This window comes from Lactuca saligna, chromosome 2, assembly GCF_052625555.1.
Source record: "Lactuca saligna cultivar CGN05327 chromosome 2, ASM5262555v1, whole genome shotgun sequence".
In the NCBI taxonomy this organism is placed as follows: domain Eukaryota; kingdom Viridiplantae; phylum Streptophyta; class Magnoliopsida; order Asterales; family Asteraceae; genus Lactuca; species Lactuca saligna.
This window is the reverse complement of record NC_136418.1, coordinates 87,304,739-87,332,440: the sequence shown is the minus strand read 5'-3', so window position 1 is coordinate 87,332,440 and position 27,702 is coordinate 87,304,739.

The following is a 27,702-nucleotide window of genomic DNA, read 5'->3' as shown; positions in this document are numbered from 1 at the left end:
GGTGTGAACAAACAATGTTTTTAGTTATTAATGTTTTCTAAAGTAATACCTTAAAAATGAAATTTTCGGACGTAAAAATTGGGTCGTTACAAGTTGGTATCAGAGCCCTGGTTTGAGGGATTCGGACACGCCTTCGGGAGTGTTTGGACTCAAATCGAGGGATTGAAAGATTTTTTTCAAAAGAAATTGTTCTTTAAAACCCGGAAAAGAGTCACAAGAAAGAGTAAAGTGTGTGACGTGCGCGACCGGCCGAGCTCAAGTAAGTATTCCCCATAGTACCCATACAAGTTTATGTTATGTTTATCAGCTTTATGAATATTGCATGCTAGAATAGGCTAAGGATCTAGGAGTGATGCCTTATGTGCCTGTTTATTTGTTACAGCTTTATGAATATTGCATGCTAGAATTGAGTAGACAGCAGTAGGATAGCCTGTTTAGGTTATGCCTGATAGTATGAGCTTAGCATCCTATGTTAAGTGTCGTTTCTTGTTCTAAGAACAGTTTTGGCTTGAGTCTGTTTTTCCTTATCTGAATGCTGCTTGCTTCGTGCTTGGTGGGATTTTGAGTAATGGGAGTGAACCACTAGGTAAACACATCACACCACATGTAATCAGGGTTGAATAATCCCAAAGTGTTGGAACTGGACCTATTGTGCAGCTCTTGTTTGAGTCCAACCGTTGTAGGGATGGATCTTTTACTTGAAGGATTATCTAATCCTCATCACATGTGATGGTGTTTAGGTGGTGGCTAACTGACATTATGAGGAGACCTACAGCAGCTGAGGACCAGTTGTGTTGAACTTGGGTTTTCCCTAGGGCAAGCCTAGGATGAGAATAACAGAGAGTAGCAGTAGTAAAGGGGAGCTGGTGGAGTCGAGGAATTCCTCGGAGAAGGTACGGATAGATGTGGAAGGTAGTATGGGCCCGTACTACTGAAAGCAGAGGATCCATACCCGAGCCGAGGAAGGCCAAGACGAGACCAAGGAACCCGTAAGTAGTTGAGATCCCTTAGAAAGTAACAGTACCACTAATGATTATTATGATGTTTTGCAGAATGGTGGTACTTCGACCGAGACCGACAGATGGCGGGTCAGGAGAGGGGTCAGGTTCGGGATCTGGCACCGAGCCGATTGAGGAGAGGCTACGTGAGTTCATCACGTTGGAGATCACTAGGGGCATCCTTGAGTCGACCCCCATCATCTTTGGGTCGATCAAGGAAGGGATCGTGGAGTTGATGGAGGATCGCCTACGGGCATTCAGGAGCGACTTGGCCTCTAGCCAGTCAGGATCTCGCACACTGTCCTTCAAGGACTTCAGAGGCAGTGGTGCGCCGGATTTCCATGGGGTGAAGGACCCCATTGTCGCCAGGCGGTGGATTGCGGATATTGAGTCCGCCCAGTTGACCTGCTTCTGCCCCGAGGGGTCGAAGGTGAGGTACGCAGCAGGGTGTTTACGGGACCGGGCCCGAGATTGGTGGGAGTCAGTGGGTGACTCGTTGGGAGCCTCGGCTATCGAGGCAATGACCTGGTCGGACTTTGTGGCTAGGTTCAGGGCAGAGTTTGCGCCAGTGGTCGAGCTTCAGCAGCTGGCCAGGGAGTTTTTAGACATGAGGCAGACGACAGAGACCGTGGCGGAGATCACTGCCAAGTTTCGGGAGAGGGCTTTATTGGTGCCCCAGTATGCAGGTGACGAGGATATGAGGAGGACTCGTTACCATGATATGCTACGAGCTGACATTCGGGAGCATGTTAGCTTTTCGGCTTGCCCTACCCTGGACTCCATGATTGCCAGGGCTAGGGAGAGAGAGATAGATTTGGAGCACATTCGGAAACGGAAACTTGAGGATGGTCAGGCATCAGGGGCTTCGGGGAAGAAGCCCAAGGGATCAGATGGGAGGCCAAAAGGCCAGACGGGACCGAGCCGCTGCAGGAGGTGCGGCAGGCCGCACGAGGGGGCGTGCAGGATGGGATCGTCAGGCTGCTACAAGTGCGGCAAGTTTAGGCATATCAGCAGGGATTACACGGCTCCTGCGACAGTTATTTAGACATCGGAGTTGCTGTGTTTCCACTGCAACCAGAGGGGCCACAAGAAGGCAAATTGCCCCATGTTGACAGTTTCAGCGCCAGTGAAGGCGCCAGCTCCAGCGACCCTGCGGATCACAGATAGCCGTCAGGGCAAGGCAGAGGCTCCAGTGGTGAGGAGTCGGGCATTTCAGTTGACTGCTGAGGAGGCACGCGCCGCGCCCGATGTGGTGACGGGTATGATTCCTTTCTTCTATCTTTTATTTTACGTTGTTATGATATTGATATGTGCTCCGTGTGTATACATGTGTATTAGGATCGTTCCATGTGAACGGCATCCCGGTTCAGGTATTGTTCGACTCGGGTGCATCCCGATCGTTTGTTTCTCTTGCTCTTAGCAAGAGATTTCATGAGACTTCAGGCGAGTTAGATTGCCCGTTAGAAGTAGAGATTGCTGACGATCGATCGGTACGAGCGTCGATGGTGTTTCGAGATTGTGTCCTGCGACTGTTTGAGGAGCGTTACCTGGTAGACTTGGTTCCCATTCCATTGCGTGGGAACAAGGTGATTATTGGTATGGATTGGTTGAGCCCTAATGGGGCAGTGATAGATTGCGCACAGCAGCTAGTGCGAGTCAGGACCCCAAGCGGGGGAGAGTTAGTGATTCATGGAGAGCGGCCGCAGTGTGGACCCACTGTGTGTTCAGCAGTGAGGGCTAGGCGCTACCTTCAGCAGGGATGCGCGGGTTATGTCGCGTATGTGATGGATACCCGGGAGGCGGGTAAGGCGACCGTGAGCGAGGTCCCGGTGGTTCGAGATTTTGCTGATGTTTTCCCGGAGGAACTACCTGGGATACCTCCGGAGCGACAGGTGGAGTTCAGGATTGACCTCATTCCCGGTGCGGCTCCGATAGCCAAAGCACCATATCGGTTGGCTCCTCCCGAGATGCAGGAGTTGTCTACGCAACTGCAGGAGCTGCTGGACAAGGGATTTATTCGGCCGAGCAGTTCACCCTGGGGAGCCCCAATTTTGTTCGTAAGAAAGAAGGATGGGTCGCATCGGATGTGTATAGATTATCGTGAGCTGAACAAGGTAACGGTGAAGAACCGATACCCGCTTCCAAGGATTGACGACCTATTTGACCAGCTTCAGGGAGCATCTTGGTTCTCCAAGATTGACTTGCGTTCGGGGTATCATCAGATGAGGATCAGGGAAGAAGATATGCAGAAGACTGCGTTTCGGACGCGCTATGGTCATTACGAGTTCGTGGTGATGCCGTTTGGGCTCACCAATGCTCCTGCCGCGTTCATGGACCTCATGAACCGCGTGTGTAGACCGATGCTGGATCGGTCTGTGATAGTCTTTATCGATGATATCTTGGTCTATTCCAAGACTCGGGAGGAACACGAGGAGCATCTGAGGGAGGTATTGGAGACCCTGAGGAGGGAGAGCTTGTATGCCAAGTTCTCCAAGTGTGAGTTTTGGTTGCGCGAGGTGCAATTTCTTGGACACCTCGTCAACCAGAACGGGATTCTGGTTGATCCGGCCAAGGTCGAGGCCGTGATGAGATGGGAGGTCCCGAAGTCTCCATCCGAGATTCGGAGCTTCCTGGGATTGGCGGGCTACTATCGGAGATTTATCCAGGATTTCTCCAAGATAGCCGTACCCCTGACACGACTGACGAAGAAAGCCGTGGTCTTTCGGTGGGGACCCGAGCAGCAGGCTGCGTTTGAGATGCTGAGACAGAAATTGTGTGAGGCACCAATCCTAGCCCTGCCTGAGGGCGTAGAGGATTTTGTGGTTTACTGCGATGCGTCCATTTCGGGGTTGGGCGCAGTTCTGATGCAGAGGGGGCATGTCATTGCCTACGCTTCGCGGCAGCTCAAGCCTCACGAGGCAAATTACCCGACGCACGATTTGGAGTTGGGGGCGGTGGTCTTTGCCCTCAAGATTTGGCGGCATTACCTCTATGGGGTTCGGTGTACCATCTACACGGACCACAAGAGTTTGAGGTACCTCATAGACCAGCCGAATCTGAATATGAGGCAGCGGCGGTGGTTGGACGTGGTGAAGGATTATGATTGCGAGATCCTTTACCACCCGGGGAAGGCTAATGTGGTGGCCGATGCGCTTAGCCGCAAGACGGTGCCGATCAGGGACGTCTGTTTGAGGATGACTGTGGTGACTCCCCTGTTGGAGCAGATTCGGGAGGCTCACCAGGAGGCTATCAAGGAGGAGCATCGGAAGAGCGAACGTGTAGTGGGTCAGGTTTCCTCCTTTGATTATGATGGCAGAGGACTTTTGACACTACACCATAGGGTGTGGGTGCCATATCACGGTGGTGTGCGTCAGATTTTGATGGAGGAGGCGCACAAGTCCCGATTTTCTATTCATCTCGGGGCGACGAAGATGTATAGGGATCTTCGTCCGGATTATTGGTGGCCTTGCATGAAGCGGGATGTGGCATGGTACGTCGAGCGGTGCTTGACCTGCAGGAAGGTCAAGGCCGAACATCAGAGGCCGCATGGCAAGATGCAGTCATTGGACATTCCACTGTGGAAATGGGAAGATATCACGATGGATTTTATCACAAAGCTTCCCAGGACCGCACGGGGAGTGGATTCGATTTGGGTCATCGTGGATAGATTGACCAAGAGTGCTCACTTTCTTCCGATTCAGGAGAGCATATCGGCCGAAAAATTGGCCGACATCTATATCAGAGAGATTGTGGCACGGCACGGGGTGCCAGTATCGGTAATCTCGGACAGGGATGTGCGTTTTACTTCCAGATTCTGGAAGAAATTTCATGACGAGTTGGGCACTCGTCTGCATTTCAGCACCGCCTTTCACCCGCAGACAGATGGTCAGAGTGAGCAGACCATCCAGACTTTGGAGGACATGTTGCGGGCGTGTGTTCTGGATTTCGGTGGTAGCTGGGATACCTATCTTCCTTTGGCTGAGTTCTCCTACAACAATAGCTATCACGCGAGTATTGATCGACCCCTGTTCGAGATGTTGTATGGGCGGAAGTGCAGAACCCCGATATGTTGGGGGGAGGTTGGCCAGAGAGTCATGGGAAGCACCGAGGTGGTGCTAGAGACGACCGAGAAAATCCAGCAGGTTCGGAGCAGACTTCAGACTGCACAGAGTCGGCAGAAAAGCTACGCCGATAGACGCCGATCCGACTTGGAGTTCCAAGTTGGGGATATGGTCCTCCTGAAAGTGTCGCCTTGGAAAGGTGTCATTCGATTCAGGAAGCGGGGCAAGTTGGGCCCAAGGTTCATCGGGCCATTCAGGGTTGCAGCCCGGGTGGGCAAGGTGGCGTATAGGCTGGATCTGCCAGCCGAGCTCAGTCAGATCCACAGCACCTTCCATGTTTCGCAGCTGCGGAAGTGTCTGGTGGACGATTCAGCAGTAGTACCGTTGGAGGATATTCAAGTTGATGACAGCTTGAATTACATTGAGCGCCCAGTCGCAATACTTGATAGAAAGGCCAAGACGTTGAGAAACAAGAGGGTAGAGCTAGTAAAGGTGCAATGGCAGCACCGCAAGGGTTCGGAATGGACTTGGGAACCGATGGACGAGATGATGGAGCATTACCCCGAGCTGTTTCAGGACCAGGCAGCAGACTTCGAGGACGAAGTCTAAAATAAGTGGGGGAGATTTGTAGCACCTGGTTTCCGGTATGTGAATTTTATTTGAGCATTGCCCTAATTTAGCCTTGGACTCGGCGAGTCATAGGGTCCGACTCGCTGAGTAGGGACGAGACTCAGGACACGTTTTAAGTAGGCGACTCGGCGAGTCCACATCCTGGACTCGGCGAGTCACCGCTGCTGGATGAAACCCTAAGTTTCAAGGGTTTGCACCCTATTTAAACTCTCATTCCGCCCCAACTCGTCCCCATTCACCCCCAGAACTCCCCCAACATCATTTTCCCTTGTTTCCTTGAGATTTTGAGGTGTTCTTGGTGTGTTCTTGAAGGTTTTGAGGAGAAAGAGGAGTAGATCAAGAAGAGGAGAAGGAGATCGGCCATCTTTGTGTCATTTCAACATTTTCCTTGAGGTATATCTCGTTTTCCCCTGTTTCTATGCTTAGGATGTCATTTGGGACACTCTTGAGCAATTCTCCAAGCTTGTTTGTGCTTAAGGACTCGTAATAAGTGGACTAACCTTTAGATCTAGGCAATATTGAGCTCCAGGAGCTCAGATCTGTGAGCTTTATGGCCCCATGTGGCTTGTTCATCCTAGATCTACCCTTTTGAGGCATTTTGCACCCTAAAATCCACATTAGTGAATATCCACACGTAAAGTTGGAAACTTTACGTGTGATTTGTGTCCTAGAAGTCCAGATCTATGAATGGCATGGACTGAAACCGAGTAAATCTGTGTATTTGGTGGATGCATGGCGACGACTCGGCGAGTCGCATAGGTGACTCGGCGAGTCTGGTCGCGAGTCACCGATTTGGTCCCTTCATCATGTGTCGAGTTGAGCCATGAGTCACAGGGGGTGACTCAGTGAGTTGGGAGCTGAACTCACCCATGTTAGGACTCGGCGAGTCAATGCCCTGACTCGGCGAGTCCAAGGCAATCTTCATAGATCAAGAACAGACTCGGCGAGTTGTTCATACAACTCGGCGAGTCTTAGCATAAAGTGTTCATCGGATGAAGATGAACCCGACGAGTTGTTCATGCAACTCGGCGAGTAGGATGAAGGAGTTGAACGACAGTTAGAAGGTGAACTCGTCGAGTCATAGCCCGACTCGACGAGTAGAACCAGGGACCTAAGACATTGGTTTGTTAGGGACTCGGCGAGTGGTGATCCACTCGGCGAGTCGGGTCAACTGAAAGTTGACTCTAGCTTTGGCTTAGAGCTGACCGGGGGTAAAATGGTCAATTTACCTAAAGGTCAGTTAGCAGTGTTTGATTGAGTATGTTGTGGGAATTGCAGCCGGAGGACTCCCGGAGCAGCACCAGTCAGTTAGTCCCCGATCAGTTCAGCAGCTACTTTGAGGTGAGTTACCATCCAGTAGCAGTGGGTCTAAGGCCACAATGCCGACCCACCAGTAGGAGATGTATGATAGATGATTGTCTTTGTGATATCATCTAAGTTTGCTACTACCTGATATGTTACATGCTAGCATGATATGTTGTATGTGATAACAGTAGAGTTTGGTTGTTAGGACCAAAGGGTAGTCAGACACCCCAGGTACGTCTGACAGTATGTGATGATATGTTTGCATGCTGGCTTGTTATGTTATATGTGATCGTAGTAGTAGGGGGGTGAAATAGTCCCCGAGGATCGGTTGTTAGGACCGATGGGTAGTCAGCACCCCAGAATGGCTTGACATGGGTAGTCAGCACCCCAGAATGGCTTGACACGGGTAAGACGGCACCGCAGAATGGCCGTATGGGTAGGTCGGCACCCCAGAATGGCCGTACCGGGTAGTCAGGTACCCCAGAATAGCCTGGCATTACGTATGTTATGTGTTTGTATGGTATGCGGTACGTTGGGGGAAACTCACTAAGCTTTGTGCTTACGTTTACAGTTTTGTTTTCAGGTACCTCTGCATCGAAGGGGAAGGAGCCGGCGCGGTAGCGGCACATCATACACACACTCTTCGGTTTCCGCATTTATGAGATTTACTGGGATTGTACTCTGATATTTTGATGGGATGTATGGTTTGACTTTTTAGAACATGGTTGCGATGTGTTATGGTGTGAACAAACAATGTTTTTATTTATTAATGTTTTCTAAAGTAATACCTTAAAAATGAAATTTTCGGATGTAAAAATTGGGTCGTTACATATCAGTTTCAGTAAAACATCATGCTAGAATAGGACTAAGGATCTAGGAATGATGCCTTATGTGCTCCAATTTATGAGAATTGCATGCTAGTATTGAGTAGATAGTAATAGGATATCCTGTTTAGGTTATGCCTGGTAGTATGAGCTCAACATTGTATGCTAGTACAGTTTCCCGTTAGGAGAATAGAGTTGCTTGAGTAGTTTCCTATGTCCGAATGCTGCTTGCTTCGTGCTTGTAGGCTCTGAATTAGGAGTTAGCCATTAGGTGAGTATGTCGCGTCACATGTGATTAGGATTGAATAATCTCAGAGTGCTAGATTTGGATCTGTTGCACAGCTCTCATTTGAGTCTAACCGTTGTAGGGACGAATATTTTAGTTGAAGGATTATCTGAGCCTCGTTACATGTGATGGTATTCCGGTGATGGCTAATTGGCATCACAAGGAAGCCTTTAGCAGCTGAGGACTGGTTTGGGTGGAGTCAGAGGTTCCCTAGGGTAAGCCTAGGATGAGAGTAGCAGAGATCAACAGTGGTAAAAGGGACTTGGTGGAGTCAAGGAAGTCCTTGAGGAAAGTACGGATAGATGTGGAAGGTAGTGTGGGCCCGTACTACTGAAAGCAGAGGATCCGTACTCAAATTAAGGAAGACAGAGGCAAGACCAAGGAACTTGTGATGGGTGTGATCCCTCTAGATGTACTAGTATCACTGACGGTTGTCATGATGTATTGCAGAATGGTGGTACTACGTTCCATGCCAGCAGTTGGTAGTTCCGAAGAGGGATCGGATTCGGGTTTAGGCTCTGAACTAGTAGATGAGAGGCTACGCGAGTTCATCACGTCTGAGATCACTAGAGGCATCCTTGATGCGACCCTAGTCATCTTTGGGTCGATCAAGGAAGGGATTGTTGAGCTGATGGAGGATCGCCTTAGGGCGTTTAGGAGTGATATGGCGACCAGCCAGTCAGGATACCACACACTGTCCTTTAAGGACTTCAGGGGCAGTGGTGCACCGGATTTCAATGGGGCGAAGGACCCCATTGCTGCCAGACGATGGATTACAGACATTGAGTCTACACAGTTGACTAGCTTCTGCCCGGAGGGGTCGAAGGTTAGATATGCAACAGAGTGTTTGAGAGACAGAGCTAGAGACTGGTGGGAGTCTGTTGATAACTCATTGGGAGCCTCAACTGTTGAGGCTGTGACCTGATCAGAAGTTGTGACCAGATTTAGGGAGGAGTTTGCGCCAGCTATAGAGCTTCAGCAGCTATCCAGGGAGTTTTTGGACATGAGACAGACTACGAAGACTATGGCAGAGATCACCGCCAAGTTCCGGGAGAGGGCGTTGCTGGTGCCCTAGTATACGGGAGATGAGGCTATGAGGAGGACCCGCTATCATGACATGCTGCGAGACGACATTCAGGAGCATGTTAGTTTTTCAGCTTGGGCTACCCTAGAGTCCATGATTGCCACGACAAGGGAGAGGGAGATCAATCTGGAGCATTTCCGGAAGAGGAAGGTAGAGGAGGGGCAGACGACTGGTGCTTCGGGGAAGAAGCCCAAGGGATCAGATGGTAGGCCGAAAGGCCAGTCAGGACTAGGCTGCTGCAGGAAATGTGGCAGGCCACATGAGGGGGCGTGTAGATTGGGATCGTCGGGCTGCTACAAGTGCGGCAAGAAGAGGCATTTCAGCGAGGATTGTACCACCCCTGCACCGGTTATTCAGATGTCTGAGTTGATGTGTTTCCATTACATCCAGAGGGGCCACAAGAAGGCCAACTACCCCCAGTTGATAGCAGCAACAACATCGCCAGTGAAGGTGCCAGCTCCAGCGACCCTGCGGATTACTGACGGCCGGCACGCCAAGGCTAAGGCTTTAGTGGTGAGGAGCCAGGCCTTCCAGTTGACTACCGAGGAGGAATGCGCTGCACCCGATGTGGTGATGGGTATGACTTCTTGTTTATGCTTTTATGATATGTTGCTGTGATTTCGATATGTTATGTATGTGCTATGTTTAGGATCGTTCCATGTGAATGGTATCCCAGTTCAGGTATTGTTTGATTTGGGTGCTACCCGATCATTTGTCTCTCTTGCGATTAGCAAGAAGTTCCCTGAGTCTTTGGGCATGTTGGATCGCCCTCTAGAGGTTGAGATTGTGGACGATCGGTCAGTGCGAGCATATGAGGTCTTCCAAGATTACGTTTTGAGATTGTTCGAGGAGCGTTACCTGGTAGACCTAGTTCCTATTTCGTTGAGAGGGAACAAGGTGATTATAGGCGTGGATTGGTTGAGCCCCAATGGGGCAGTGATAGATTGCGCACAACAGTTGGTGTGAGTCAGGACCCCAGGAGGGGGAGAGTTAGTGATTCAGGGAGAGAGGTCACAACGAGGGCCAACTTTATGTTCGGCAGCGAGGGCAAGGCGTTACCTTTAGCAGGGTTGCACAGGGTATGTCGCTTATGTCATGGACACCCGGGAGACAGGTAAGGCGACAGTGGGCCATGTGCCCGTGGTACGAGAGTTTGCAGATGTATTCCCCAAGGAGTTTCCTGGGATATCTTCGGAGCGACAGGTGGACTTCAAGATCGACCTAGTCCCTGGTGTGGCTCCGATAGCCAAGGCACCGTATCGGTTGGCTCCACCTGAGATGAAGGAGTTGTCTACACAGCTGCAAGAGCTGTTAGACAAGGGATTCATTAGACCGAGTAGTTCTCCCTGGGGAGCCCTGATTCTGTTTGTGAAGAAGAAGGACCCGCTACCCACTCCCAAGGATTGATGGCCTCTTTGACCAGCTATAGGGAGCATCTTGGTTCTCCAAGATTGATATGCATTTAGGATGTCATCATATGAGGGTTAGAGAGGAGGATGTGGAGAAGACTACATTCCGGACGCGCTATGGCCACTACGAGTTCTTGGTGATGCTCTTCGAGCTCACCAATGCTCCTGCCGCGTTCATGGACCTCATGAACTGCGTGTGTAGACCGATGTTAGACCGGTCTGTGATAGTGTTTATTGATGATATCTTGGTTTACTCCAAGACACAAGAGGAGAACGAGGAGCATCTACGAGAGGTTCTGGAGACTTTGAGAAGGGAGAAATTGTATGCTAAGTTCTCCAAGTGTGAGTTCTTGTTGCGCGGGGTGCAGTTTCTAGGGCACCTTGTCAACCAGAACGGGATATCGGTGGACCCGACCAAAGTAGAGGCTGTGATGAGATGGGAGGTTTCGAGGTCTCCATCTGAGATTCGGAGTTTCCTAGGATTAGCCGGATACTATTGGAGATTCATCCAATATTTCTCCAATAGCCGTACCCCTGACCAGGCTAAGGAGGAAAGCCGTGGTTTTTCGTTGGGGGCCTGAGCAGCAGGCTGCATTCGAGTCATTGAGATAGATATTGTGCGAGGCGCCAATCTTAGCCCTGCCAGAGGTCATGGAGGATTTTTTTGTGTACTGCAACGTGTCCATTTCAGGTTTGGGTGCGGTACTGATGTAGAGAGGGCATGTCATCGCCTATGCTTCGAGGCAGTTGAAGCCTCACGAGGCGAACTACCCGGCGCATGATTTGGAGCTGGGGGATGTTGTTTTTGCCCTCAAAATTTGGCGTCATTACCTCTATGGGGTCCGTTGTACCATCTACACGGACCACAAGAGTTTGAGGTACCTCATGGATCAACCGAATCTAAACATGAGGCAGCGTGGGTGGTTGGACGTGGTGAAGGATTACGATTGCGAGATCCTTTACCACCCGGGGAAGGCCAATGTGGTGGCCGACGCACTTAGCCGCAAGGAAGCGCCGATCAGGGATATATATCTGAGGATGAAAATGGTGACTCTGCTATTGGAGCGGATTCGCGAGGCCTAGCAGGAGGCTAAGAAGGAGGAACATCGGAAGAGCGAGCGAATTGTGGGGCAGGTTTCCTCCTTCGACTATGACAACTGAGGATTACTGACACTACACCGTAAGGTGTGGATGCCGTACCATAGGGGTGTGCGCCAGGTTCTGATGGAGGAGGCGCATAAATCACTATTTTCCATTCATCCCGGGGCGACGAAGATGTATAGGGATCTTCGTCTGGACTATTGGTGGCCCTGCATGAAGCGGGATGTAGCATGGTACATGGATCGGTGCTTGACCTACAAGATGGTCAAGGCCGAGCACCAAAGGCCACACAACAAGATGCAGCCGTTGGATATCCTGCTGTGGAAATGAGAAGACATTACGATGAATTTTATCACAAAGCTTCCTAGGACCGCGCGGGGAGTGGATTCGATTTGGGTCATTATCGATCGATTGACCAGGAGCACCCATTTTATCTCGATTCAGGAGAGTATCTCGGCTGAAAGGTTTGCCGATATCTATATCAGGGAGATAGTGGCACGACATAGGGTGCCAGTATCGGTGATTTCAGATAGGGATGTGCGGTTCACTTCCAGGTTTTTGGAAGAAGTTTCATGACGAGCTGGGTACTCGTCTGCATTTTAGCACCGCCTTTCACCCGCAGACGGATGGCCAGAGCGAGCAGACCATCCAGAATCTGGGGGATATGCTGCAAGCATGTGTGTAAGACTTCGGAGGTAGTTGGGATACCTACCTTCCATTGGCAGAGTTCTCCTACAACAATAGTTATCATGCATGCATTGACCACCCTCCCTTCTAGATGCTGTATGGGAGGAGGTGCAGGACCCCGATATGTTGGGGAGAGGTTGGACAGAGGGTAATGGGGAGCACCAAAGTAGTGATCAAGATGACAGAGAGGAGTCAGCAGGCTCGAAGCAGGCTTCAGACTGCTCAGAGTCAGCAGAAAAGTTATGCTGATAAGCTCCGATCAGACCTGGAGTTCCAGGTCGGGGATATGGTTCTCCTGAAGGTGTTGCCATGGAAGGACGTCATCCGATTTAGGAAATGGGGCAAGTTGGGCCCCAGGTACATTGGACTGTTCAGGGTCTTAGCCCAGGTGGGCAAGGTGTCGTACAGGTTGGATCTGCCAGTCGAACTCAGCCAGATCCACAACACTTTCCACGTCTCCCAGCTGCGGAAGTGCCTGGTAGACGACTCAACAGTGGTACCCTTAGAGGATATTCAGGTCGATGACAGCCTGAATTACATCGAACGACGTGTGCAAATCCTTGACCGGAAGTCGAAGGATCTGTGGAACAAGAGAGTGGAGCTTGTGAAGGTGCAATGGCAACACCGAAAGGGCTCTTAATGGACTTGGGAGCCGGTGGATGAGATGATGGAGCATTACCCATAGCTGTTCCTGCAACGAGCAGCAGACTTCGAGGATAAAGTCTAAAATAAGTGAGGGAGATTTGTAGCACCTGGTTCGTGGTATGTATTTTTATTTAAGTATTTTTCCTTTTTGGCCTTGAACTCGGCGAGTTGAAGGACCAACTCGCCGAGTAGAAGCAGGATGGGAAGCGAGATTTATGTGATGGACTCGACGAGTCGAGTCCTAGACTCGAAGAGTAGGCTTTGACTGGACAAAACCCTAATGTGAGGGTTTGCACCCTATTTAATCGTCTCTTTCAGCCACCACTCGTCCCTAATGCTCCTAGAGACCCTCCATAGCAAACCCTAAGTGTTTTGGTGCAAGATCGCAGGCTTTTGAGTGATTTTTTTTGGGTTTTGACCTCAAGGAAGAAGGAAGAGCACAGACGGATCAAGAGGAGACTGAATGATTCGAGTTTGGTTCAACATTTGCAGTATTTGAAAGGTATGAAGTCTGTACCTTGCTTGATTGTTTGTTAGATCCCTTTTTGGGGAAGATTTAGGGATTTTTAAGCCATATGAGGTAGCCAAACATGATTGCAAACATGGTTGTGGGTCAAGACTTTGGATCTAAGTCTTGGAAGGAGTCACAAGGCATATTTGGGTTGCTTTTGCACCTAAGGAAGGCCCCATACAACATAAGAGCCATTTTAGAGCCTTTTAGGCTCAAAAGTCCCATGCATGCACGTAAAGTTCGAAACTTTACGTGCTAGATCGAGCTTAGGGGCTTAGATCTATATTTTGATCAAAGGTTGTACATCAGGAATCAAGGATTTAGGGTGTGGACGTTAACGACTCGGCGAGTCCGTTCTTAGGACTCGACAAGTCAAAGGCATAAAGTCCCATGTCTATTGAGGGTCAAAAGAACTCAGTTGGGTGTTAGAAAGATTGCAGAAGGTCCGAAGGAGTGACCTAATGCTTTAGACTTAGCCTTAGATCTGGAGTTCATGGAACTCGACGAGTGCTACAACAGACTGGCGAGTCCAAGGCAATCTCCTTATGGTTGAAGATGAACTCGACGAGTTGTTCATACAACTCGGCGAGTCAAGGTCAGAACTTGTTCATCAGATGAAGGTGAACTCGACGAGTTGTTCATATAACTCGACGAGTCAGATGAAGGTTCATTCGATGTTCATATCAAAGAGGAACTCGTCGGGTTGTTACCTAAATCGACGAGTCGGGTCGTGGATAAGGACGGGTAAAGGGTTAGGGACTCAGCGAGTTGACGGCCCAACTCGGTGAGTCGGGTCAACTGGCAGTTGACTTTGACTTGGACTTGGTTGGGGGTAAAATAGTCATTTTAACCCAAGAGTAGATATCAGTTTCTGACTGAGTGTTTTGTGGGGATTATAGCCGAATGATTTCCGGAGCAGCAGCAGACAGAGGTTTCCCGTACAGATTATCAGCTGCTACTCGTACGAGGCGAGTTACCTTCCAGTAGCGGTGAGTCTACGACCACAATGCCGGCCCACCAATAGGAGTTGTATATTAGATGATTGTCTTTGTGATATCATCTAGGTTTGCTACTATCTAATATGTTATATGCTGGTATGATATGTTATATCTGATAGTGGTAGTAGGAGGGGAACAGTCTCCCAAGTTTGGTTGTTAGGATCGAAGGCCAGTTCGGACACCCCATATATGTCTGATAGTATGTCATGTTTTGATATATATGATAGTAATAGTAGAGGGTGGAATAGTCCCCGAGGGTCAGTTGTTAGGACCGATGGATAGGTCAGCACCCCAGAATGGGTTGACATGGGTAAGATGCCACCCCAGAATGGCCACACGGGTAGGTCGGCGCCCCAGAATGGCCGTACCGGGTAGGATGGGCACCCCATAATTGCCCAGAAGTATATATGTTATGTGATTGTATGGTATGTGCTACGATGGGGGAACTTTTGGATTAATGTCTAAGTCCATAACTATAATTGGTAAGACTTGACCCGACCCGGTATGGTCCATTTGGGTTGCATGGCATCATGCACTTGGATAGACTATAATGAGAGAAATTAGACACTTATGGTTATTAATATATTATAAGTTCTAGTATATTAATAATAAGAATAATAAGATTATTTAATTAGTATTGATCAAGAATTAATCTAGGATTAATTAAGTGATCAAAAGAAGACTAATTAAATATATGGGTTGATTGTGTAAATCATCCATACTTGTATAGTGGGCTAATGCTCCATGGATTATCTAGTTGGGCCAAACCCATATGATGCTCCATGGATGATCCATGATGTATTTGAACCCATGGATCCAAGGAAATGGAAATTCATGACAATTAGGGTTTACCCTAATTGTATAACTATATAAACATCTTATTCTTGATCAAAATCAGCCACTAGTATTATTCTAGAGAGGGCTAGCCGATTTTCATGAAGTGTAGAATTCTCTCAATTTATTCCAAGTGTATTTGGTGTTGTGTGAACCATTTGAGGTGTCACACTTGGGGCACTAGGCACTCAAGCTTCATGAAGACATTCTACATCAAAGAGGTATGTATTCTATCTTGTTATATTGATAGTTTTGTATGCTAGATTAGGATAATACCTTGGATGTTCATATTTGCATGTATAATAGAGAAAACATAGATCCAAGGTATTTAGGGTTGCATGTACACTTAGGACCCCCAAACAGCATAAATTCGATCCTTTTGGCTGGAATTGGACTAGGAACATTACCCTAAGAGGTTTTTGAACTTATAAACTTGTTTTTGATGTGGCAATGTTCATGCTAATCCAATTTCAAAGATAATTGTCAATAGATTCATGTTTTGTATTAGTTTAAAGGTTAGACTAATTACATGAAAAAGTTTGATTTGAATTATCTTGTTCTTATGAGTTGCTTAGATTAATAGAAAAGTTGAGTGAAATAGTTGTTTTCAATCCAAATTAATCTAAGAGTTGATTCTAAAATGTGTTTTTGTAACTTGTCCTCAAGTTATATGAAAAGTCACATTTAAGTTTCATAAAACTCATAAAAGTTGGCAAAGGTTACAAAATGAAGAGTCTAGTTCTAATTAATTGGAGTTATGACTCCATAATTTGTCCTCAAGTTATGGAGGACCAAGAGTCTCTTCATTAAATAAAAAATAAATAAAAATAAATAAAAAAATGTAACCTTAATTAATTCCATAAGTTATAAAATAAAGAAAAGTTAATTCTTTTATTAGTTTAAAGTCTTCCATAAGTTATGGAACTTGAAGAGTTTTTTGGATTAAAACTACTTTAAACACATAAGTTATGGAATTAATTAGTTTTTAATAGTTTCAAAACTTGTCCTCAAGTTTTGGAATTTGTAAACTTTTCTCTTATGAATACTTTAATTCCAAGTTAGCCCTTAGAATTTTAAAAGTTAAAATTCAACCCTTATACTTTATAATATTATAAGTTAATAATATATATATATATATATATATATATATATGTATGTATAAGAGTAAATTCAGTCTTACCGCTAGTACACCTCATTCACGAAGCCGGTCTATAAGGTGGGTATAAGGTTGTTGCCTATAAAATGGCAACTTAATGGGTGTCCACTCTCACCCACCGCTTGCCTGACTGGTGGAGGGTCGTTAGCCGAACGGGATTGATAGGACTAGAATTCTCCCTTCATTAAAAGTATTAATGATAAATACTAAGTAACTAAACTCTTAATAATACCCAATCTTAGTTACTTAGGAAAATGTGAATAAGGTGCTAATCCGTGAAATTACACTTTGCACTTTGTTTAAGTCGGTTAGTGGAGCGTGTGTGGGTAACCGGCACACTAACTCGTATTTAACAAGGTAGGCAAAGGGTAACTTAATGTTTATCATAGTATCGATGGAGCGTGTGTGGTTAACCAGCACATCGATTGAGGGGTAAACACTTAAGGGTACCAAGTAATTTGCATGGTTACTTCACACCTTGTTTTATGATCCTCGGCATCCCAGTCACAAAACCTGAAGGGCACACTCGAGATTGAAACATGCCATTGAAGAGTTCAATGAATCTCAAAAGATCTAGGAGTTTCAAAACCATTTAAAACCTAATAATACATTTCGTTTATCTTGGTGGAAATTGGTGAATCGTCATTCACCTACCTTCAAATTGTTTTATAGCTTGGATTATAGCATACCTCTTCTAAGTTATTAAATAGTTTGATGGGTGCTAGCCTTAATATTTCATATTGGGTGTTATATTAAGGACTTTAAGATCAACTATCTTGAATATCTCCCAAAACATGTCTGGTTTAGACATTTATGATCTTCCCAAATCTCTTGAAACTAGCTTTCCCAAATGAAGATGATGTTCCAATGGAAATCATACTTCTTTCACCTCCTCGAATTATTCTCCCTAACCCACAAGTTCTTGAAAAGTTTATGGTCACTCAAGCCCTATTGGCAAGGCAAGGTCTAGGTGTGATCACATCTTGGAGATGTAGTCACATATTGACAAGTCGGGAGAGTTGGGTGTCAAAGTCTTGAGAAAGTTGGTGGTTCAACTACTTTCTAAGTCACATAGTGAGTTCCTTTGGGACACCTATGAAACAGACTATGACAAGACCCTTAATGATCTTATCTGTTTGCTAAGATCAACTTCCTTAAACTTAATGGACATTGACAATGATGACATTGGATATCTAGTAAAGCATTCTCTTCCCAATGGAAAGGGATCGGACATAGTCAGCTCGGTTGACCAAATGGTAAAGAGAAAAGCTAAGTCTGTGATAGTCTCGTGTACCATTATCAAAGGGTCCATATGTTTATATTGCCAAAGGAAGGGGCATTGGTTGCAAAGCTGCCAAGTTTACCTAAGGATGTTAAAGTCAATAAGTTTGACTCCACTTCAGGTAAAGTCCACTATCTAACTCTGCTAAGTTTCTATTATGAGATTCTTATTACATGATGTGACTGGGTCACATGTTGATGTTTTAAAAATCAAATAAAAGTGAAGGAACTTAAAGAAAGAATATGCTGAATCTGATCGCATAGATGGATTTCTATCGCGTAGTTTGAAGATCGGATTCTTGAGCTACTTCTTAGGAGTTATGAAGTCTTGCTTAGGAATAGATAACAACAAGTTTTCATATGGATTGTAAGGATAAGTTTTTCCGCATAGTTTTAAAATAAAAGAAAATTTTTTGATTTTATTTATTTTAAAATATCCTTACAATGGCATTTGAGGAAAAATTGTTGCTTATATGATTCCATTAATAGCAAGAGTGGAAATATGAAATTGATTCCTTCATTTGTAGTAATGTCTAAATTTACCAAATAAGGAAAGATTCTCATCATCCAAAGTCTCAATTGGACTGGGACTTGGAATCATGCAAGTTGTATAGCATGATGAATGAGAACTTTCAAGTATTGGAAAATTAAGACTAATTACTTGTTCACATGGATGTGTGAGTCAAGTGAAGGACTAAGGGATCGAGTACACATTCTTGTGTATTGGTCAAGTCCACCACAAAAGATCGATAAGACTATTCGTCATAGTTTACTAAAGCTCAGTAAATATGATTATACTTACATGCTTAAGTGTAACTCTGAGACATCGGAAAAAGGTTCCAATGTATGTCAGAGCGAATAAGAAGAATCAAATTAGGCAGAAGGATAAAAGTTTCTCAAATCTGAAATGATGGGTGAGTACTTTAGTATCGGTCTTTTGTGATCATCTTAATGATTTAGAAACCATAGCACAATTAGTTCTCTAAGGAAATCTTAGTGCATTCTTATGACTAAGACGGGGAACTTGAATTGTTGAAATGGTTAAATCAAGAAGATGAGTCATACTTCGTTCCAAAACAATTTTTAGAGTTATACTCTAAGATTGTAACATGTCTTAAAGAAGGTTTAAAACACTTGTCAAATGTAAGAGTAAAAGTTTCCTACTCTTGTACATTTGAAATTGGTAAGTTGTGATGTTTTGGATAAAACAAAGACCAACTTAGGCCAACTATGTGAAGTATTTGTCTTGATAAAGAATCCGCACTATCCCTCGAATATCTGAAAAGAGAGTCTTATATGTCAAGAGGACAGTGGGAGTCTTAAAGGTCTTGAAAGTCTCAAGAACTAATCAAGAATAAAACCTGAAGTTCTTCACTAGCACACACCTTAAGGTTTATAGCCTATCATGTTGACATATTTTGTGCCCATTCCAATCAAAGTTGGCTTTGGATATGAGTTTTTAGAGTTCTCAATTGGTTGCACAACAACTTGGAAGCAATGGTAGGCCCTTGAGTTGCCAGGTGGCAAGAAATTAAGATTGAGTTCAGTCCATATGAGTTTGGATTTGTCATTATCCTTGTCTTGTGACTATGGTTTTGACAATTCACATGGATAAGAACACATACACCATTAAATCTAATTGTCATAAGGTTTCTCTCCGATTCATGAAAATGATGGTGAGGAAACACTTTCACTAAGTAGATTTTAGTTAGATAGTAGTTGTGATATTTGCATTCTCAAAGTCGTTAGTGGAGCGTGTGTGGTTTACCGGCACACTAACCTGGACTTGTGAGAAGTGGCAAAAAGGTCCAACCATTATGATTACGGCATCCCTCTTCATAATTGTTTAGACACACGAGTGTGCTATCTAAGGGAATGTGTATGTTTTTGATAAAGTTTTATCAAAACAATCCAGTATCAGAAATCTGAACTTTGGTAAGAAAGTCAATAAAGTATTGATTTCTAGAAGTCCAACTGATTTCTGAGTACATGTCAAAGCTAGTGGGAGCATAAGTGTTATGCTAATGATCATCATGTTAGTGGGAGCATGATAATTATGATAAGTATTGCAAGTTAGCAATTTTAATTATAGAAAACAAAAGGTTTCAATTGGGAAAAGTTGTTTTGCTATAATTAAGGGAGAGGAAATTATACTTCATCTCAAATCTATAAGCTTAGATCGTGAGGCTTTAATCATTTAGTCAAGGAAATATATATGAATTTCATGTTGGAATGGCTCAACATAATATAATTCTGTATATGGGTCCATTATTTGCGTTCTAAAATTCGATTATGATTACGGCATCACTTTTCATAATCTGAATTATGAGAACTTGGAAAATAGAAATGGGAATGTTATAGCAAAAGACTGGTTTAGTCTTTATGTGAGACATCATGAATCGTGTCCCATATGCTTCAGATATAGGATCAATTACATGTGCTATATTCATCCTTTCTAAAATTTTCCAAATGCCTGGGGCGTTAAGAAAGGAAAAGGTTTAGAACTGGATATGACTAGAAGGATTAAACAATTGTCGAGGACAATCTAAGGTTTACCAAAGATTGGTTGCTTAAGGACAGTTGGAAGTATAGCGATAATTCTGGAACGACCATTGATATGGGCATATTTAGTTATAAAATTCATGCATTATCTTAATACTTTATGTTGATTTTATCTCATTTAATGAGCAAAAGGTGCTTAATTAGTTTAGAATTTCATGTTTCAGCAATAATGACATGCTCGGAAGGAAAAGGAAGCGGAACTAGCGATTGGAAGCTTGGATCTTGGATTTTGAAGAAAGAAGGACGTTGCTGGACAGCTTGACCCCTCGTCAGTGTTTTGGCCATATCTCATGAACCGTAACTCCGATTGATGAGATTAAAAATGTTCTGAAAACTAGACACAATTTCGGATGACTTTCGTGTTTTGAGAAAATGCTGATTCCAAACGTACTCGGCGAGTAGGGTCGATTACTCGCCGAGTTGGTCTGAAGTTTCGCGATTTTGGACGCGCTGACTTGCCGTACACGGGTTTTAAGTGATGGACTCGCCGAGTAGGTCAATGGACTCGCCGAGTAGCCCCTGTTTTGTGAAAATATATATAAAGGGACTTTCAGATCGATACCCTAGCAGAGGGATGAACCCTTGGAGGCCAATTGTCGACTAAAGGTGCTGTTGGAGCGTGGGAAGCAAGGGAATCAACCCTACATTCAATTTTAAGGAGAATCAAGTCAAAATCAAGTTTACTCTTACCTAATCTCTTGTTTGAACTATGTTTTTACCAATTGATTTTGTTTTTGTGCTTGTTTCTGCTGTAATCATGAGCTAAAAACTCATAACTTATGTTTGGGTAGACAATTTTGTGAACATGGATTGATTATTTGAGTAGGATTAATTTTGATTGGTAATTATGTTTTGTTAAGCTTGTTAAAGAACCTTATGTGTTGACAATAACTATTCTTCTATTAATAAATCAGTAATTAAGTTGTATGAATATCTCTTAGTTATTAATTTCATATGATTTATTGTGACCACATAGTTGTATGTCTTGGAATAACGAATGTGAAACTAGAATTAACTAGAAGATAGGTAAGTGAATGTGTGAGATTGTTTGATGAACATCAGCAAGAGGTTAATTGAAGGGCCAATTTAATTAACCATTACAAGTCTTACTTAACCCGAATCAATAATCTAGGAAATTCGTTAATTTAGACAACTAGCCACTGCTTGAGTTAATTTGTTTCGTAAGGATTAGTAATAGCAAACGTGAAACTAATCATCTTAGTCGGTAGCCAATGAAGAATTAATCCGAGACATTGAAATCATCCATGGGAACAAATGAGTCGAACCTAAACAGAAGTCCTATTTATTATTGAATTTAGTTGATTTTTATTTGCTTAGCTCTTAGTTTCTTAGTTTAAGTTTTAGTTAATTGTTTAAGTTTCTAGTCTTGCAAAACTAGAGAAAACTCTTTCTATTACTTGTTTTATTTAGATAATATTAGCATCTATTTTAATTGTTTACCGTTCCCTGTGTTCGATACCCTACTTTCCTGAACTAAACTGCTAATCGATAGGTACACTGCCTTTCGTGTGTTTATCTTTATTTTTAAGTTAGTAGGATTAAAACTAGTTGGTTTTAAACACATCAACCATATTGACATAATCTGTAAGGAGGCAACTCTTGTTCAGAAGTGATAAGTCAAAATGGAATATGGAAAGGTTTCAAAGTTAGAATTTTCAATCTGTGTAAGATTAAGGAAACTTAATGCAAGAAGGATGTTTCCAAGAAGTTGATCTCCTTTGGAATGGTCTGGAATGGTTGTTGTCAAGTCCTTATGACTTTGTGCGTAATCATTACAAGAGGATCAATGCATATAAGTTTAGAATCTAACAGATTCCAGTAAATGACATGAATTTGGAATTCTTGTATTTGCAGTAAGGATTTGGGAGTGTGAAAAGAGAATCATTGAAGTTATGTTCAATGGATCTAGTTCACAAAGTAAAGATCATAGACAAACATAGTATGCATACTTGGTGTATGGCATGACTAGTGTTTAGAAAACATAGTGTACATGCTTGGAGCATGGGAAAACTATTGTTTTAAATTCAAGAATAAAGTTGATAGCTGAAACAGTATACAATGAATAATGTGTAATCATATGGTGATAAATAAAAGGTGTTTTATTTATGTTCATAGGTTTGATACCATATTGGATTCAATTATTATTGTGTTTCACTTTGTATGTTTTGACTTCTCGAATAATCTAGGTTATTCTTCCGGAATGACTAAGTTATTCAAACCATCCACAGTCAGTCATATGTTGGAAGTAGATATGAATTAAGATTGTCATGGGTTGGCCTGTAGAGGTCTAAGATGTTGGACAAAGGGCTACAACACTCATGAGTGCTCATAAGTTCTGAGTATTGGATTCAACCCGCACTCATTGGAGTCACTTCATGGATTTTATCACGAGTGATCATGAGACGATAATATCTTATATTCTTCAAACCTAGATATATGAGTTGTTACTATGAGTTGGTTGTACATTGATTGCACGAAACCGCATTTGGTAACTCGGTGCTATAAAACGTGTCTTTATGTATGATTCAACAAGTAGTAGAACAAGCCATATGAGTCGAAGTTTATCCATTCCTTTTACCTTCAGGATAAAAGTGATATCTGTGGGACCCTCGATGATTTGATGATGACAAATGGAAGTGCTCGGCCGGGCCAGGACTGATTTGATTTGTTCAATTAGTCAGTCGTCATAAATCGGAAATTGGGAAACAACAAATGGACAGAGAGAATGATTATAATCCATGTCTCACTCCATATGATATCTAGAATGAAGGAATATATGATCCCTTATCTAATGGGCAATTCATTGACAAAGGTCAGCGTTTATCGACAAGGTCAGAGTTCGACAGAAGCTTTTGAGAGCTACGATTGCCAGTTGGTTCCTGAAGTCATATGCAATAATAGTTTTAGACTTATCCAAGTGGGAGACTGTTGGATTAATGTCTAAGTCCATAACTATAGTTGGTAAGACTTGACCTGACCCGACATGGTCCGTTTGGGTTGCATGGCATCATGCACTTGGATAGACTATAATGAGAGAAATTAGACACTTATGGTTATTAATATATTATAAGTTCTAGTATATTAATAATAAGAATAATAAGATTATTTAATTAGTATTGATCAAGAATTAATCTAGGATTAATTAAGTGATCAAAAGAAGACTAATTAAATATATGGGTTGATTGTGTAAATCATCCATACTTGTATAGTGGGTTAATGCTCCATGGATTATCTAGTTGGGCCAAACCCATATGATGCTCCATGGATGCTCCATGATGTATTTGAACCCATGGATCCAAGGAAATGGAAAGTCATGACAATTAGGGTTTACCCTAATTGTATAACTATATAAACATCTTATTCTTGATCAAAATCGGCCACTAGTATTATTCTAGAGAGGGCTAGCCGATTTTCATGAAGTGTAGAATTCTCTCAAGTTATTCCAAGTGTATTTGGTGTTGTGTGAACCATTTGAGGTGTCACACTTGGGGCACTAGGCACTCAAGCTTCATGAAGACATTCTACATCAAAGAGGTATGTATTCTATCTTGTTATATTGATAGTTTTGTATGATAGATTAGGATAATACCTTGGATGTTCATATTTGCATGTATAATAGAGAAAACATAGATCCAAGGTATTTAGGGTTGCATGTACACTTAGGAGTGTTAGAATGCTCATAACCCATTAGGAACTCACTAAGCTTCATGCTTACCGTTTACAATTTTGGTTTCAGGTATCTCTTCAGCGAAAGGGAAGGAGCTGGCACGGTAGCGGCACATCTAAAACATCCCAAAAATACAGGCCAAAAATTTCATTTGTAAATACATTATTATAAAACCAATAGTATAAGAAAACATTCATAATATCATGCAAGGTTGTAAAAATCGCTTGACGATAGCTCGACGGTCGATTGGTGCTAAAGGATTAATCGGTCTTGGCGGGGATTAATCGAGGATTAATCGGGGACCATAGATTATTAATAAATTATTAAAATTAATTAAATATTAATATATCTTAAGAAAAACAAGTACTTCAAAATTAGAAAATAAGAAAAATTGTAATTTGGTAATTTAGAAATACAGGTATATGAACATTTTGGTATAATATTTGAAATTTTGAAAATTTGAAAATTTTGGAGTAAAAAGAGAAAGTTGGTTTTTTGAATTTTTTTTTCTTAAAATTTTGACATTTTTTTGACTTTTTTTTATTTTTTTGACTTTTGTTGACCGATTAATCCCACCAAGGCCGATTAATCCCACCAAACCCGATTAATCCTAAATTTCTGATTAATACCCTAATCCTCGACGGTTGGAGAATGTCAAACGATTAATCCACGATTAATCGCCGATTAATCCCGATTTCTGCAACCATGATATCATGTAATGTTGAAACATAAGTAGAAATAATCAAAACATGTTATCATCAAACAAGATTAGAGTGTAATCCAAAAGATCCCGTGTGCAGAAAACCATAGTATGATGCACTGCGATCAAGCCGACTCCTTTTCTTTAAATATGAAGTAACTGAAACCAAAACTGAAAACCGTAAGCACGAAGCTTAGAGAGTTCCCCCATCATACCACATACCATACAATTACAAAGCATACATACAGTCGAGCAATTATGGGGTGCCCAACCTACCTGGTAGGACCATTCTGGGGTGCCGACCTACCTGGTACGACCATTCTGGGGTGCTGACCTACCCGTGTCAAGCCATTCCGGGATTCTAACACTCCTAAGTGTACATGCAACCCTAAATACCTTGGATCTATGTTTTCTCTATTATACATGCAAATATGAACATCCAAGGTATTATCCTAATCTAGCATACAAAATAATGGATATAACAAGATAGAATACATACCTCTTTGATAGTTCTTGTCTTCATGAAGCTTGAGTGCTTAGTGCCCCAAGTGTGACACCTTAAATGGTTCACACAACACCATAAGCACTTGGAATAACTTAGAGAGAAATTAGAACACTTCATGAAATCGTGTAGCCCTCATACATACACATAGTGTTAGTCATCGTCACGATTTCTTGAGCCATGGGTTTCTTTTATATGGTGGCTATTAGGGTTACACCATGTAACTCATGACTTTACCCATTCCTTATGCTCCATGGATTTTAACCTCCATGGAGTATCCATGGGTCACCCCATGGACTTAGTCCAACATAAGGAATCTTGGATCACAAGCCCACATATATAAGAATGAATGATTTACACAATCAACCCATATATTTAATTAGTCTTCTTTTGATCACTTAATTAATTCTAGATTAATTCTTGATCAATACTAATTAAATAATCTCATTATTCTTATTATTAATATACTAGAACTTATAATATATTAATAACCGTAAGTGTCTTATTTCTCTCATTATAGTCTATCCAAGTGCATGATGCCATGCAACCCAAATGGACCATGCCGGGTCGGGTCAAGTCTTACCAATTATAGTTATGGACTTAGACATTAATCCAACAGTCTCCCACTTGGATAAGTCTAAAACTATTATTGCGTATGACTTCAGGAACCAACTGGCAATCGTAGCTCTCAAAAGCTTCTGTCGAACTCTGACCTTGTAGATGAACTCTGATCTTTGTCAATGACTTGTCCATTAGATAAGGGATCATATATTCCTCCATTCTAGATATCATATGGACTGAGACATGGATTATAATCATTCTCTCTGTCCATTAGTTGTTTCCCGATTTCCAATTTATGACGACTGACTAATTGAACAAATCAAATCAGTCCTGGCCCGGCCGAGCACTTCCATTTGTCATCATCAAATCATCGAGGGGCCCACAGATATGACTTTCATCCCGAAGGTAAAAGGAATGGATAAACTTCGACTCATATGGCTTGTTCTACTACTTGTTGAATCATACACAAAGGCACGTTTTATAGCACCGAGTTACCAAATGCAGTTTCGTGCAATCAATGTACAACAAAGTCATAGTAACAACTCATATCTCTAGGTTTGAAGAATATAAGATATTATCGTCTCATGATCACTCGTGATAAAATCCATGAAGTGATTCCAATGAGCGCGGGTTGAATCCAATACTCAGAACTTATGAGCACTCATGAGTGTTGTAGCCCTTTGTCCAACATCTTAGACCTCTACAAGCCAACCCATGACAGTCTTAATTCATATCTACTTCCAACATATGACCGACTGTGGATGGTTTGAATAACTTAGTCATTCCGGAAGAATAACCTAGTTTATTCGGGAAGTCAAAACATGCAAAGTGAAACACAATAATAATTGAATCCAATATGGTCTCAGAACTTATGAATATAAATAAAACTCCTTTTATTTATCACCATATGATTACACATTATTCATTGTATATTGTTTCAGCTATCAACATTATTCTTGAATTTGAAACAATAGTTGTCCCATGCTCCAAGCATGCACACTGTGTTTTCTAAACAATAGTCATGCCATACACCAAGTATGCATACTATGTTTGTCTATGATCTTTACCTTGTGAACTAGATCAATTGAACATAACTTCAATGATTCTCTTTTCACACTCCCAAATCCTTACTGCAAATGCAAGAATTCCAAATTCATGTCATTTACTGAAATCTGTTAGATTCTAAACTTATATGCATCGATCCTCTTGTAATGATTATGCACAAAGTCAAAAAAGACTTAACAACAATCATTACAGAGCATTCCAAAGGAGATCAACTCCTTGGAACCATCCTTCTTTCATTAAGTTTCCTTAATCTTACACAGATTGAAAATTCTAACTTTGAAACATTTCCAGATTCCATTTCGATTCTCACTTCTGAACAAGAGTTGCCTCCTTACAGATTATGTCAATATGGTCCTTCCAGAATTATCACTATACTTCCAACTGTCCTTGAGTAACCAATCTTTGGTAAACCTTAGATTGTCCTCGACAATTGTTTAATCCTTTTAGTCATATCCAGTTCTAAACCTTTTCCATTCTTAATGCCCCAGAGATGAATATAGCACATGTAATCGATTCTATATCCGAAGCATACGGGACACGATTCATGATGTCTCACATAAAGACTAAACCAGTCTTTTGCTATAACATTTCCATTTCTATTTGCCAAGTTCTCATAATTCAGATTATGAAAAGGGATGCCGTAATCGTAATCGAATTTAAGAACGCAAATAATGGACCCATATACAAAATTTCCTTATGTTGAGCCATTCCAACATGAAATTCATATATATCCTTGACTAAATGATTAAAACCTCATGATCTAAGCTTATAGATTTGAGATGAAGTATAATTTCCTCTCCCTTAATTATAGCAA